This window comes from Hyla sarda, chromosome 2 (genome assembly GCF_029499605.1).
Source record: "Hyla sarda isolate aHylSar1 chromosome 2, aHylSar1.hap1, whole genome shotgun sequence".
In the NCBI taxonomy this organism is placed as follows: Eukaryota; Metazoa; Chordata; class Amphibia; order Anura; family Hylidae; genus Hyla; species Hyla sarda.
This window is the reverse complement of record NC_079190.1, coordinates 33,432,413-33,444,918: the sequence shown is the minus strand read 5'-3', so window position 1 is coordinate 33,444,918 and position 12,506 is coordinate 33,432,413. Positions and strand designations below refer to the sequence as shown.

Here is a 12,506-nt window from a genome sequence, read left to right as displayed (position 1 = left end):
ACCCTAGACATCTTATCCCCTATCCAAAGGATAGGGGATAAGATGTCTGATCGCGGGGGTCCCGCTGCTGGGGACCCCCGCATTATTGCATGCGGCACCCACCTGTTTTTTCACCGGAACTGCTGGAGGGTCTGAGTTGCGACTACGGGAACGGAAGTCCGTGACGTCAGGACTCCGCCCCCGTGTGACATCACGCCCGTCCCCTCAATGCAAGTCTATGGGAGGGGGCGTCTAGGGTGGGAGTACCCCTTTAATATTGTTCCCCTTTTAATTACTGTATATAAAAATAAAATGAGGTTATCAGTCATGTAGATTTTCTCTCGTGGTCCCCGGTGTCGTCATCATGATGCGGAGCTGTCAGCAATATAAAACTATCTGATACAAGCTTTCTATTTTCTTGCTGTACATTTCTTTCATTAAATATTTGCACCTTCTAATATTCTTATTTGATTTTCGTGCTGGTTTCTGGTTTTCTTTTACTGTTATTATTATTTTTCTATTTATTTTTAGGTTTCTGCACACCTGCCTTTCTATTATTTCTATTGTGATCTGCATGCGGTGCTGGAGCTTTCACTTTTTTGACCCTCCACACTCCCCGTCCTTTCCTCTTTGTTTATGCGTTACTATAGTAACTTCACGCTATTCAGCCGCTGATAAATACCTGGGCGCGATGACGTAACTCAGAGGCCGAAACTGATGGCGCCTCCCTTTTCTCGCCTTATTATTGTTTTAATTTACAAATCTGTTTAACTTTCTGGCACCAAAAAACATTTGTTTTCCTCCGGAATACTACTTTAAGCACTACCCAAGGCGAGCCGATGGGGTAAATGAAGAAGCCGCCTCCCTCTTACTGCTTTGATGCTGCGATCACTATTGATTCCTGCACCACACTGCCTATGCTATCCGCCGTAAATGTACGTCAAAGCGTTAAAAAATTAATCAGCTCAAAGTTTTGGAAATTCCAACATCCCACGTAAACAAACGCGGAAGATTTGCTACAGACGGACCTTTTTACTGTATGTAGTGAGTAGGGGATCTGTATGGTTCTATGTCAATGTTTTCAATGTATTATTGCAGAGATATTTAACCTCAGTAAGAAACCTGATCCACACACCTTGTGTCACACACAGCCTCTGCAGGGAACAATACAAGAGAAACACGTAATACTTTAATCCTACGGCTGAACACTGTATTCTTCTCTTTGTTGAGCAAACCCTTTTAATGAAGTTGTGTGAGTCGTATTGTGCTTGTTCTGCAGTCTAAATACAAATGTGTTGGTCAAGTCATTGCAGTATTGCTTCATCTTTGGCTCCGAGCCTTGTGGTATCATGCTGAGCCAGGATTTGGCACAATCTTGCTTTACTTTTTTAATGCACCAGCCATCATTAACCGATGTATGTTAGTGATGTCTATTGGTATATACTCTTTATATAACTAAGCATTACTTATTTAATAGAAAAAGCAAAAAAAAGATACAGCTCAACGGTTCTCATTTAACTCCATGGACTCCAACCTCTGATGCACAGCACAAGAGCCCACAGCCGCTGTGTGACTATAATCACAAGAAACCCAATGGGAAGAGAACCCGGTAGGGAAGGAAATCCAGCACTCAAACGGAAGTAGAAAAATATAGAAATTCAACTTTATTTCATAGCTTCACCATAAAAAGACCAAGGAGACACGAGAACATTAAAAACCAATGCGTTTCGAGTGCCAAAGGCCTAGATTGGTGGAGGCTGCAGTGATGGTTGACCTTCTGAAAGTTTCTCCCATCTGCACACAGGATCTTTAGAGCTCAGCCAGAGTGACCATTGGGTTATTGGTCATCTTTATAACCCAGGGATGGATTAAGAAAGTGTAGGCTCCTTGACTGCGGGTGCTGTTAGGCCCCCTTTCAATTAGTATTAGGCCTCCTTTATCCCCATACAGTAGTTAGGCCCACCTCTGTGCCCACATATAGTAAATAGCCCCTCCTCCCTCTATTCCACCATATAGTAGTTAGGCCCCTCTCTGCCCCCATATAGTATTAAGGCCTCCTCTGTCCCCATATAGTTGTAAGGAGTAGAAGTGTGCTGATCTTATAACAAGTTATCTTGAAACTTTTACCACAAAACTATATGCGAATGTGCTCAGCTCCTCCTGCTCTATAACATGATACCTGCAGATCGTACTGTATTGTATATATCATCTGCTCAGCTCCTCCTACTCTATCACATGATACCTGCAGATTGTACTGTATTGTATATATAATCTGCTCAGCTCCCCATGCTCTATAACATGATACCTGCAGATTATACTGTATTGTATATATCATCAGCTCAGCTCCTCCTGCTCTATAACATGATATCTGCAGATTGTACTGTATTGTATATATCATCTGCTCAGCTCCTCCTGCTCTATAACATGATACCTGCAGATTGTACTGTATTGTATATATCATCTGCTCAGCTCCTCCTGCTCTATAACATGACCCCTGCAGATTGTTCTGTATTGTATATATCATCTGCTCAGCTCATCCGGCTCTATAAAATGATATCTGCAGATTGTACTGTATTGTATATATCTTCTGCTCAGCTCCTCCTGCTCTATAACATGATACATGCAGATTGTACTGTATTGTATACATCATCTGCTCAGCTCATCCTGCTCTATAACATGATACCTGCATATTATACTGCATTGTATATATCATCTGCTCAGCTCCTCCTGCTCTATAACATGTGTGGGAATTAGCTGAACAAATGGTAGGCTGACAGGCAGAAGGCTGGTTCAAAACAAAAGGGTTTATTTAAAAAAACAAGCAGTAACATAACAGTTCAGCAGAAGGCTTCTCAGCAGCCGGTTAATTCAGTCTATACAACAAAAAAAATAGAAGGTTGCTCCCTCATAAACATCCATACATGACCTTGTAGTAGTGGTGGTTACTCCAAGTGCAGGGCAGCAAGGCTCTCTCAGTCCTGCTCTCAGGGCACTGCTGTGACTGATCCAGTCTGTAGCTCACTGCAGAGCAAAAAACATGGCAACCACACTCTTTAGTCCACACTCTCCTCACCTGAGGTCTAGGAGCAGCAGTTTTAATACAGACTAAGTCCAACAAAGCCCGGACCGGACTGTGCGAACGGCCTCCCACCCACACTACAGCCGTTCCAGGAAAAGAGCCCACTAAAACTGCATGGCAGTTATCCTAGCTGTGCACATATCAGTAACCTACTGTTACTGATTACAAAAAATGCTCTTTTCCCCCACCGAGCTCCGGGACTTTGGTGGCACATACACTGCAGCTTCCCTGCTTTAACTTAGCTGCATGGCAACACTGAAACGGATTGCCGGATCGGCCTCTTTGACAACCCTGGAAGTTTAGTAGTGATATAAATATATATTGTATATATATCATCTGCTCAGCTCCTCCTGCTCTATAACATGACACCTGCAGATTGTACTGATTGTATATATTATCTGCTCAGCTCCTCCTGCTCTATAACATGATACCTGCAGATTGTACTGATTGTATATATTATCTGCTCAGCTCCTCCTGCTCTATAACATGTTACCTGCAGATTGTACTGTACTGTATATATCATCTGCTCAGCTCCTCCTGCTCTATAACATGATACCTGCAGATTGTACTGTATTGTATATATCATCTGCTCAGCTTCTCCTGCTCTATAACATGATACCTGCAGATTATACTGTATTGTACATATCATCTGCTCTGCTCCTCCTGCTCTATTACATGATACCTGCAGATTGGACTGTATTTTTAGTGTAACAGGTTGATTTTAATTAAGGGAGGTGTCTTCTTTTTTAAGTGACAGTTTGCACCATTTTTTTCAGGAATTTTTACCTTATTTTATTGTTAAAACAAGGAAAGATCATACCCCAGTACAGTAGCTGGAAATACAGAATAGCTACAAAACTTAAATATAAATATATATATATATATAGCATGAAGGATGACCGCAGCACTCAATAGTAGTGAAAAGATCAAAAAAGTGGCTTTATTCCAAAAGCAAACAGCAGCGACGTTTCGGTGTTCTCACAACACCTGTCACGATGCCGGCTGGCAGGTAGTGGATCCTCTGTGCCAGAGAGGGATGGCGAGGACCGCGCTAGTGGACCGGTTCTAAGCCACTACAGGTTTTCACCAGAGCCCGCCGCAAAGCGGGATGGTCTTGCTGCGGCGGTAGTGACCAGGTCGTATCCACTAGCAACGGTTCACCTCTCTGGCTGCTGAAGATAGGCGAGGTACAAGGGAGTAGGCAGAAGCAAAGTCGGACGTAGCAGAAGGTCGGGGGCAGGCGGCAAGGTTCGTAGTCAGGGGAGATAGCAGAAGTTCTGGTACACAGGCTTTAAACACACAAAACGCTTTCACTAGGCACAAGGGCAACAAGATCCGGCAAGGAAGTGCATGGGAGGAGGTTAGATATAGTCAGGGACCAGGTGGAAGCCAATTAAGCTAATTGGGCCAGGCACCAATCATTGGTGCACTGGCCCTTTAAGTCTCAGGGAGCTGGCGCGCGCGCGCCCTAGAGAGCAGAGCCGCGCGCGCCAGCACATGACAGCAGGGGACGGGAACGGGTAAGTGACCTGGGATGCGATTCGCGAGCGGGCGCGTCCCGCTGTGCGAATCGCATCCCCAACGGCCATGACAGAGCAGCGCTCCCGGTCAGCGGGACTGACCGGGGAGCTGCAGGGAGAAAGACGCCGTGAGCGCTCCGGGGAGGAGCGGGGGCCCGGAGCGCTAGGCGTAACAGTACCCCCCCCCTTAGGTCTCCCCTTCTCTTTGTCCGGTAACTGCCTCCCCTGGGATGAGGACACCGGGAAAGGATGGAGGGATTCCTCAACGGCAGGCAGAACAGCAGGAGTAGGAATGGGGAGAGAGGGCAGAGGGCGAGACCTGGCACGGGGCAGTGTGACACCAGGACGAGGGCCATGAGAGGACACAGAGGCTTGCCTGATGGGACTGGGAGGGGGGGAGAGGCATTTCCTGTGGAAGGCAGAGTCCTTAATGACCTTAGGGGGACCGGATACAGGAGGAACCACAGGGTCACGGCAGGGAGTACTGGGAACCGGTTGAAGGCAGTCCTTGGAACAAGAGGGACCCCAACTCTTGATCTCCCCAGTGGACCAATCCAGGGTTGGGGAATGGTGTTGAAGCCAGGGTAGTCCAAGGAGAATTTCAGAAGTGCAATTAGGAAGGACAAAAAATACAATTTCCTCGTGATGAGGTCCGATGCACATTAGGAGGGGCTCCGTGCGGTAACGCACGGTGCAGTCCAACCTGGCTCCGTTGACCGCGGAAATGTGGAGTGGCTTGACAAGACGGGTCACCGGAATGCGGAATTTATTCACTAAGGACTCCCGAATAAAATTCCCAGAAGCTCCAGAGTCCAGGCAGGCCACGGCTGAGAGGGGAGAGCTGGCTGAAGTAGAAATCCGAACAGGCACCGTGAGACGTGGAGAAGCCGACTTAGCATCAAGAGACGCCACACCCACGAGAGCTGGGTGCGAGCGTGCGTTTCCCAGACGTGGAGGACGGATTGGGCAATCCACCAAAAAATGTTCAGTACTGGCACAGTACAGACAAAGATTCTCTTCCTTACGGCGATTCCTCTCTTCCAGGGTCAGGCGAGACCGATCCACTTGCATGGCCTCCTCGGCGGGAGGCCTAGGCGCAGATTGCAGTGGAGACTGTGGGAGAGGTGTCCAGAGATCTAAGTCTTTTTCCTGGCGGAGCTCTTGATGCCTCTCAGAAAAACGCATGTCAATGCGAGTGGCTAGATGAATGAGTTCATGCAGGTTAGCAGGAGTCTCTCGTGCGGCCAGAACATCTTTAATGTTGCTGGATAGGCCTTTTTTAAAGGTCGCGCAGAGAGCCTCATTATTCCAGGATAGTTCAGAAGCAAGAGTACGGAATTGTATGGCGTACTCGCCAACGGAGGAATTACCCTGGACCAGGTTCAGCAGGGCAGTCTCAGCAGAAGAGGCTCGGGCAGGTTCCTCAAAGACACTTCGAATTTCCGAGAAGAAGGAGTGTACAGAGGCAGTGACGGGGTCATTGCGGTCCCAGAGCGGTGTGGCCCATGACAGGGCTTTTCCAGACAGAAGGCTGACTACGAAAGCCACCTTAGACCTTTCAGTAGGAAACTGGTCCGACATCATCTCCAAGTGCAGGGAACATTGCGAAAGAAAGCCACGGCAAAACTTAGAGTCCCCATTAAATTTGTCCGGCAAGGACAGGCGGAGGCTAGGAGTGGCCACTCGCTGCGGAAGGGGTGCAGGAGCTGGCGGAGGAGATGGTTGTTGCTGCTGTAGCTGTGACTGTACTTGCTGTAGTTGTGACTGGAGTTGCTGTGTCATGGTGGTCAAGTACGACAGCTGGTGATCTTGTTGGGCGATCTGACGAGCTTGCTGGGCGACCAGCGTAGGGAGGTCAGCGACAGCTGGCAGAGGAACTTCAGCGGGATCCATGGCCGGATCTACTGTCACGATGCCGGCTGGCAGGTAGTGGATCCTCTGTGCCAGAGAGGGATGGCGAGGACCGCGCTAGTGGACCGGTTCTAAGCCACTACAGGTTTTCACCAGAGCCCGCCGCAAAGCGGGATGGTCTTGCTGCGGCGGTAGTGACCAGGTCGTATCCACTAGCAACGGTTCACCTCTCTGGCTGCTGAAGATAGGCGAGGTACAAGGGAGTAGGCAGAAGCAAAGTCGGACGTAGCAGAAGGTCGGGGGCAGGCGGCAAGGTTCGTAGTCAGGGGAGATAGCAGAAGTTCTGGTACACAGGCTTTAAACACACAAAACGCTTTCACTAGGCACAAGGGCAACAAGATCCGGCAAGGAAGTGCATGGGAGGAGGTTAGATATAGTCAGGGACCAGGTGGAAGCCAATTAAGCTAATTGGGCCAGGCACCAATCATTGGTGCACTGGCCCTTTAAGTCTCAGGGAGCTGGCGCGCGCGCGCCCTAGAGAGCGGAGCCGCGCGCGCCAGCACATGACAGCAGGGGACGGGAACGGGTAAGTGACCTGGGATGCGATTCGCGAGCGGGCGCGTCCCGCTGTGCGAATCGCATCCCCAACGGCCATGACAGAGCAGCGCTCCCGGTCAGCGGGACTGACCGGGGAGCTGCAGGGAGAAAGACGCCGTGAGCGCTCCGGGGAGGAGCGGGGGCCCGGAGCGCTAGGCGTAACAACACCATTCTTAAGCTGAGAACACCGAAACGTCGCTGCTGTTTGCTTTTGGAATAAAGCCACTTTTTTGATCTTTTCACTACTACTGAGTGCTGCGGTCATCCTTCATGCTTTGTACGAATTGGACCCAAGACCAGGGCCCCTAGACTGCTTGCACCATATCCATTTTTTTCGGAAGTGCTGCCTACCACCTCAAGTTCTATATATATATATATATATATATATATATAATACCGTTTTCTGTCTCTCTAGGGGACTGTTACGTTTTATTACTTGTGCATTTACATGTACACATACAGTAATAAAATGAAGGCAAAAAAATTTTGATGTCTATGACCTAGTTTTTATGTCTACAGATTTTCTAGATTAAGAGGATCTGTGGTCAGTATAAAAAAAAAAAAGTTTTTACTATAATTTTATAGCCTCAGATGCCATAGTCAGATTAACGGAAACTTTGTTTCAAAGAAAGTGAACTAAGGGCCCCTTTACATGGGCTGACAGGCTGCAGATGACCTTCACAAGGCTCGATCAATCATGTGGCCGAAAAAATGATCGCTGGATCAGTTGTGTGGCCCAATAAATTAATCACTGTCGTCCGCAAATCACCTGTTTACAGAGGGCCATGTGTGGCCAATAGCAATAAAGAAGGAGCATCAGCTGATTGGATTGGCAGATAATAGCCGGTCCTTTTAAGACTATGTCCAGACATCAGAATTTCTGCATGTAATTCTGCATGGGATTCCGCTGTCCCATTCACACTGCAAAATTTCCGCGCAGGAATTTCATTGAAGTAAATGGACAATTTCTGCAGAATTTAATGCAGAATTTTCATGCAGAATTCTGTGCAGAAATTCTGCTGTGTGAAAATAGTCTTAGGCTTCCAACGTGTGAACATAGCCTAAGAGGCCCTACTACAGGAGATATCTGGATAATAAAAAAAGATAGGGAATATGTGTCTTATCACATGGGGTCCACTGCAAACACCAGTTTGAGCAAGAACTTTCAGCAGTAAGAGATGGGCATTGTTCTGGAGATCACAGGGGTCCCACTGGTTGGACCCCCATGCAATCAGACAATTATACACTATCCTGGGGATAGGGGACACTTTTTTATTGACAGGATAACCCTTTTGAGCTGAAACTAAGAGTTAACCATTGCCTGTTGTTACACAGACAAAGCAGGAGGTCCTGGCAGAAGCTTAAAGCATCCTAGACGCAGCTGGCCAATGGGACTGCACAGTCACTTGGCAGAACACAGCACTGGAACCAGGTAAGGTAAGAAACACCATGTGTAGCACCCAATTAGGGGTACTGTGGGACGGGTGTTTGGATATGTTTGTGACGCCAGGGCACCGTTAACCAAGTGGTCAGAGGATACAGCAGCTTCTCCTGGGCCAGGCACAGCATAATAAATACACTAATGTCAGGTTATAGATAACTGTCTCTTTACTTTGCTGGAGGTAGCAGAACTTAAACAATACAGACTTCTGTGCAGAGGCATGGGCAGAGTCGACCAGGGGAGCCTGTAGCCTTGCTGGGAGTTATAGTGGCTGATTAATGCCACTTTAAGATTAGAAGCAACACACGCTGAATTGGAAGACTGAACTTGACTGACTGAAGTAGAGATTTCCCCAAGTACTTTGCTTACCGCCAGGCTTAGACCATTCACCTGCACGCTGGCACTTCCTAAGATTTGGCAAGGCTTTGGAGTTTCATAGACTGCTTTCCACCCTTGGCTTCTCCTCTCGGTACCTCGGCTTACAAGCTGGAACACACTCTTCTCTCACTCTGAACTCCTGACTAGAACTCTTCAACTGAACTGCACTGAACTGCAGCCCCTCACAAGACTAACTCACAACTAAACTCCCCCCCCCCCTACATTACACTAAGGGCTAGGTATGGGGGTCTCCCATTTGGCAATCAGGTCACCTGGTCCCTTTGCCACAAGCCCTTAAGGGTACAGTACATAAATTAGCACATAAAACAGCATAACAATGAATCACATTGTCACAGGTCAAACAATAGAACAAGTGGGCCCAATATAGAGACAGCAGGCATGCCTAAGGCAATCTTTAGCCCACAGGACAGCCTTTGGTGCTGGGACACCACATATGTAGTATGCAGGTTTTTTTTTTATACTGGGAGTCATCGGGTGACATATGGAATTATATGGCCTACATCAGGTCATATGGTCAGCCTTTATATAAGGACAGAACTTGGATTTGATAAGATTATACCTTCATTCCCTGCCAGCAAACTGTGATTTTGATACCTTCCGGTAATTAACACACAATGAGAACTTTTCATTACACAACATTTCGGCTACATAAACAGAAATCCTACAAACTTGTTACATGGACCTTGGTACCAGAGTTCATTGCATCTCATTAACCTTCAGATCTGCAGTAACCCCCATAGCGGCCCCTGCCACCCCAGTGGAAAATCATATTGTTACTTCACTTTCAACACTATGTTTTATTTGGATCATAGCAGAGAAGTCCAGGATTGGGATCATAAAGGAGTTCCCAATGCATCATGAAGGTTTCACTTACACCAACACGTTCTTAGCGTAAGTAAATCCGTAAAAAAAAAAAATCTGAGCCCATCGAGAATGTTCCCCGTCCAGCTCTGTAACCAGACCAAGCTTATCAGCTGTATAGAAGATGGCGGTCGTAGGATTTCTCGCTCGGTGAGGTTTAAACGTGATTTTAATAATGTTTTAATAATGACTCACACAGCTCCTCTACTTCTCTGGAAAGTTGGATGGGTTGTATTTGTTCCTTAACGTCCTCTGCGAAATAAAGCCCATGACTTGAACTCCTCCTGACCCTCAGCCTGGACCTAATCCATAAACCACTCGAACAAGAATCTCTGTAATACCGCTAATAAGTACCATAAAATGTTAAGCCTCCTTTTAATCCCCCATTGAACTTCTATTTCAGAAATGTTCTCAGGGAAGGTGACCTGAACATGGCATACTTCTTTTCACCTTCAAAAACCATTCACTTCCATTTGGATCCCTACAAATGTAACGTTAAATAAACAAATAAATTCGGAAGGTGCTAAATGTTCTGGTGTGTCCCCATGATAATACTTCTGGTTGTTAGCAATTCACTTTGTAACTGGGATGGATCCAAATTACCCTATACATCATTGTCCTGATGGCTTTAGTAGCGGTGGATATGTGGGTAGAGGCATATTCCAGGTGAGTTAGGCTGCATTCACACCACGTTTTTACAATACAGTTCCCGTATCAGGTTTTTGATGAAAAACAAATTCCTCAAAACCTGACTAAATTGTATCAAAACGTGTGTACAAATTCCAACCCGTATACGGTTAAAAAACGTATATGGTTTGAAAAATGATGTCCGATTGCATCCGTTTTTTAAAGAAAAAAAACGTTTTTAATTTTTTACTCCATTTTGAATAAAGTTTCACTTGTTTGATTGAAATTCCAAGAAAAAAAAAACTGTGCAAAGTCAAAAACCGTACGCACATATGGTTCTGTACGGTTCCCATTGACTTCCATGCTAAAAAAAAACAAATGCGGTTTAATACGGTTTTTCACACGGACCAAAAAACATGGTATTCTATGGTTTTGGATGCGGGTAAAAGACCGGACAAGACCGTATAAGACGCAAAATGGATTAAACAGGAGGATGCGTTTGACATACGATTTACAATGTTAAGTCAATGCATACGGTTTTCTACACGATTCTGTACGGTTTTTAACTTGATACCGTATACGGGAACTGTATAGCATGCAGCCTTACAGTGTATTGAGCTTTTATCATTATCCTATTAGATGCAGAGTGGTATAGTGAGTTTTACTTTCACTTTCACTAGGCCTCTATGCTGCCATGACAACCTGTCTTAACCCCCATAATCGCATTGTGGTGGAGACATAGGGAACAGCCACCCACCTTCAACCTGTCGCCAATCCCAGCAGCTGCAGATGAGGCATCAGTAACACATGCCCGTGCTGCTACATGCCCGGATGGAACTTCAGTTGCACGTAGGGTTGCCACCTGGCTGGTATTTTACCGCCACAGATGGTATTTTGGCCACCCTGCCGGTATTTTTATATTAAATTCCTCCAGCTCCCCGAATGTTATATTTTATGCTATACCAGTGTTTCCCAACCAGGGGTGCCTCCAGCTGTTGCAAAACTACAACTCCCAGCATGCCCGGACAGCCGTTGGCTGTCCGGGCATGCTGGGAGTTGTAGTTTTGCAACAGCTGGAAGCACCCCTGGTTAGGGAAACACTGACCTATACTATAAACTTATATATAGTCCAACATGCTGGGAGTTGTAGTTTTCATTTGTGGCAGCTGCTGAGCCACAGACTGTATCAGGGCATGCTGGGAGTTGTAGTTAGTAACTAACTGCAACTCCCGAATTTGCTAAAAAAAAAAAAAAGCGATCAAAAAGTCACTTCAAAACAAAAATGGGACTGTTAAAAAGCTACAAATCGGGGCGCAAAAAATGAGCCCTCATACAGGCCCGTAAAGGGAGAAATAAAAAAAAGATATAGGGGTCAGAATAGGACAAAATTTACCCTGCATCTTGTGACGTTATGCATATATAATTAATTATGCAAATTAGCATGGCCGGTATTTTTTATTTTTTTTTGCAAGAAAGGTGGCAACCCTAGTTGCATGGGCGTAACAATAGCGATAGCAGAGGGGATGCGGCTGTGGTAACAGGAGAAGATCTGGTCTCGGATCCCTGCGCAAGTTTTAACTATGTGTGTCGCTGAACGGGGGCTACCGAGAGAAAAAAAAAAAAACAATACTGGTGAGGGACCAGAGTGTCTGGAGGACACAGAGGAGCTGAGGGGGAGTGCTTCAACAGGTGAGTATTTTTTTTTCATGTTACCATATATGTTGGCAGTGTGGGGGGGCCTAACTACTATAAAGGGGCAGAAAGGGGCCCAACTACTATATGGGACCAGTGAGGGAGGCCTAACATCTATATGGAGGAAGTGCGGGGGCCTAATTAATACACAGGGGCAGCATGGGGGGCTCTAACTACTATATTGGGTAAGTGTGTGGGGCCAAACTATTATAATAGGGTTACAGTGGGCTCTTACTACTATATGGGGGCAGTGCGAGGGGCCTAACTACTATATGGGGCAGTGCGAGGGGCCTAACTACCATATGGGAGCAGTGTAATACAGATGGGGAGTTTATATAGAGGTGAGTGTGATGCTAGAGCAAGGAGCCTAAAATGGTTGTGTGGTGTCTCGGGGTGTGAAGGTGAGGTGAATGGGGCAGATGTTATAGCCCATTGGCAGATGTTATTAACTCCTAAATGT

At 46.4% G+C, this 12,506-nt stretch overlaps 1 long non-coding RNA gene across 2 annotated transcripts in view; it reads left to right on the top strand.

Annotated features, from left to right (window-relative positions):
* The first annotated feature begins 11,117 nt into the window (after positions 1-11,117).
* LOC130358361 (uncharacterized) overlaps positions 11,118-12,506 on the top strand; it is an 80,038-nt gene continuing 78,649 nt past the window's right edge. Inside the window, exon 1 of one of the 2 annotated variants that reach the window (XR_008889488.1) lies at positions 11,118-11,263. This is a non-coding gene — a long non-coding RNA (uncharacterized LOC130358361). Of the gene's footprint in view, positions 11,264-11,989; positions 12,044-12,506 lie in introns of those variants that run through there. The other variant, XR_008889489.1, reaches the window with a different exon arrangement.